Genomic DNA, 3,862 nt, shown 5'->3' on the forward strand with positions numbered 1-3,862 from the left:
TGATGAATAAATAAATAATCATTTCTAATATTTTTATCTTTTTAAATTCTGATAAGTTCTTTATTTGATAAAAAAATATATATATAAATAATATAAAGAAAAACTTCATTAATTTAATGAACCATTAATGAAGGATTATAAATATTTTTAACTAAATTTAAATTTGATAAATGAATCAAGTGAAAGATGAAAGTCATCTTTGGTTTGGTTTCCATAACTTATTTCATAATTTTTTTTCTAAAAATATAAAATTTAAATCGGTGAAAGAAATTAAAAAAAAAATACTTCTTAATTTTATATTATTTTATGTTTTAGGAGACCACGAATGATTATTAAAAATTTAAAAATATATTTTTGATTATTTTTATGAAAAATTTACCTATAAATCCCATCTTGAGGAATGGTGATCTATTTAGTCCTAAAAATTTTTTTGTAGACCAGTTAGTCTCATTGATTTTGGAAAGGTAAATTTAATATATTATTTAAAAATTAGATTTACGGTTATACCTTTATTTCTATTATGCTCCTTATCTTTTTTTTCTTTTGTGCTAGACAAGTAGGTACACAATATATGGAAATCAAATTCGAGATAAATTTTTATATAAAAATCTTTTTTATTTGGAAAACATTTCAAAAGGAATACAAAAATGACTTAAAATATGGGATTATTCAAACATTCCAAAAGGATGTAAGATTTTTCAAATATTTCAAAAGGAGTATAAAAACTGCTTGGTAAGTTTTGGCCAAATGTATAATTTTTAACTGTAATACTCCAATGTAACACTTGATATAGGTTGAAAGGCACCACAATGAGGCTGCTTAAATTACATTTATAGTTTTTGAATTTTATTTATTTGATGGAATGATGTTTTTGTGCACTTGTATAGATTTAGCAGGCAACACATAAATTCAAGCAAAAAGTGTAACGCCCCAATTTTCAGGTCGTTAAATACGCACAATAATACAACACAAGTAGGATAGATGACCAAAATATCTTAATATACATATATAACCAGTGTTAATATCACAGATAATTTGTTTATATTCCATTACAGGATTACCAAAACATTGCCAAACCAAAAGTCAAAAGGAAAAAAAAAAAACTAGTCTAAGTCTTCAAATGAACCACAGCTCCAACACTTCATCTCATTTGCCTTCGAAATAACCTTCACCATTGTAAACTGCTTCATCACCTGGCATGACACGCCATGGGCTTGGAATGCCCAGTAAAAACACACACATCTCCATATCTTCTATCAACCAATCAACCATACACAGAACAAATCGAAATACATAACATACATACAATAAGGTTTTACGAATTAGTAGTTAGACTAGGCATCTGGAATCCCCCAAAGAGATCCTTCTACCCAACCACACGGATTGAACACCGGACTATTCAGAACTCCCCATTTTGCTGCTTTGCAGACCTTATCACCTATGCCCACCTCCTAGTTATTTACCAGTCAGTGACATTGATGGACCTCAAAAGGGACGGCCAAACAAGTGGGCTCGCTTACACCCAAATCATGCCTAGGGCTCGCTTACACCTTGCACATACCATACCAAATCATGCCTAGGGCTCGCTTACACCCTGCACATAACATACCATACCAAAGGGCTCGCTTACACCCCGAAACCACCGCATAGAGTCTGAATACATCCATGTCAACCTAGGGGCTCGCTTAGACCGCTTGCGCAAGACTTAACTCATTTGGTTTTAATCCCATCATAATTCATGCCATTCATATATATAAATTATTCCAACACTAATGTGAACATCACCCATTGTCAACCCCTCATCATTTCCCGTTTATTGGATCTTTTGCCGAGCAAGTTAGTCACATTCGGTAATTCGGTAATATAAAAGAGCATGAGACAAACATAAGAGAAGAAATATAGCCCATGATACGCATACATAAGATTGGTAAGGCAAGCAAATAATATTAGGCATGCTTTGAAATACTTAGAGACAAATAACACAATAAAACACCATTTCCATCACAGTTCGGTTCTGCAGGGCTAACAAGAATGCTTTGGTAAAAATACTTATAGGTCAAATTAGAGGCTAAAATTGCACAGAAACAATATTCAATCTGTCTAGTTTCTGTTCCAATTTTCAGAAGTTGCACAGCACCTCCAAAAATTCATCTACAAACTATATTCGAAAACCTGTCCAGATTTGTCACCCTTTGGAAAAACTAGCTTTTCTCTCAATCTACCCGACGGTTTTTACTCAAATAAAATCTGTTGGAAACAGGACTCAGAGTCCTAAATTTTGACAGTAGAACCAACATGAGATGATTTTTCTAGAATTTTATAAAATTTCTAAACATGGACTGTTTTTCAGAGACTCTGGACCAGATTTTTCAACAAATTACCCAAGCCCTAAAAACACACAATTAGGAGCTAACAAATTTTTCACAAGCTCTAAACACATAAAATATCCAACAATAAATTCAGATTTGAGAATTAGATAGATTTGATATTTCTTTTAAATTAGAGAAGTTGCAGCAGTGCCTAATTTCACAAATTTGCAAGACAATGACACTATATCATACCCATACTTTCACACACACCAAAAACCCTATTGACCATTAATTTGTAACACAAGAGACATACTAGACAATAGAATGAGATGATGAAAAGATTGGAGAAATTAAGGGAGAGGTATGTTCTTACCTTCAAGAATTCCTTCTTTTTCTCTTTTTTTTTTTTTTCTTCTTCTTACTTCTCTACTTCCCTTGAGCCAACTCTCCCTCTCTTACCCTCTCCTTGGGCTTTTTAAAAACGTGGGAGTGGATTTGGACAAGCCCTCAATTTATAGAGTATAAGGTAGCTTAATTGCTAAGGAAACTAAATAAATATCTAGATATTTGTTTTTTTTTTTATTATTTATTTTTTGTTGTTATCCAACCAACTCTTCCACCAACATATTATATATATATATATATATATATATATATATATATATATATTCAAATACACAATAGTTTTCTATTCAAATAAATAATAAATATTCAAATAAATAATAAATAAAAGAACAACAAAGACAAAAATAAAAATAAAAATAAAATGTATGAATTAATTTATAAACTAAGAGGTAAATAAATAAAAACCAAGTTTTAGGGTATTTCCAATTGTAAGGTGGTGTTCTCAGTTTAATTTTGATAATATACAGGAAAATTATTCTTTATTAGGCCATTTTGCAGACTTTTACAAAACTAGGTGCTGAAATGCTATTAAACTAAGGCTCAGGATTTCATGTGTAATTACCAAAAATTAGGGTCTCTACAAAAAGTGGTGTAAAAGCATATTCTTCGTGCGAGTAGTGAAAATTCCCGGCTTGCCACCTCATCGCACGTATGGCCCACCAACGCTCGAGCGAAAAATATGGGCGCTGGAACAGTCCACCCAGGGCTACGTATGCGGAAATTCAAGTTTTTTCTGTTAGAAATAAAAAGAAGAAAAGAGGTTGCTCTTAGGGGTCTGAAATATTTCAAAGAAATAAGGGGCTAGGGTTTGGAAAAAAGGATTCTCAAGCTTCAAGGACAATTTCTATTGAGGCTTCTTCTTCTTTTACTTCTTCTCACGTCTCCATGAGTGGCTAGGCTCTTATTTCTATGGTTTTTGTAGCGATCCGGGTTTCGACCCTTCTTTAATGTTTTGCTATTTCGACTGGGCAGGCCGAGGATCAAGCTGCCCGGTCAGCTCGCGGGAGTTGAGGGGACAGCTCCCCTTGGCGGGGTTGAAAGGCAGCACGCCCGAAGCAAAAATGCAAAATGCATTCAAAGTTGCTTGTTCGCTCGAGTGGCCGTTTATGCACTCAAGCGGAGAATGTTTGGTTTCAGAAGTTTGACCT

The 3,862-nt window shown here is 33.1% G+C and overlaps 1 long non-coding RNA gene across 1 annotated transcript; it reads right to left on the reverse strand.

Annotated features, from left to right (window-relative positions):
- Window positions 1-1,024: 1,024 nt before the first annotated feature.
- On the reverse strand, window positions 1,025-2,779 carry LOC145790111 (uncharacterized). The gene is made up of 2 exons (XR_014328751.1): window positions 1,594-2,779; window positions 1,025-1,550 (listed from the first exon to the last, which is right to left on the reverse strand). It is a non-coding gene; the product is annotated as an uncharacterized LOC145790111 (long non-coding RNA).
- Window positions 2,780-3,862: the final 1,083 nt, after the last annotated feature.

The sequence above is a fragment of the Camellia sinensis genome, chromosome 5 (genome assembly GCF_055761805.1).
Source record: "Camellia sinensis isolate YWXY chromosome 5, ASM5576180v1, whole genome shotgun sequence".
NCBI classification, from domain to species: domain Eukaryota; kingdom Viridiplantae; phylum Streptophyta; class Magnoliopsida; order Ericales; family Theaceae; genus Camellia; species Camellia sinensis.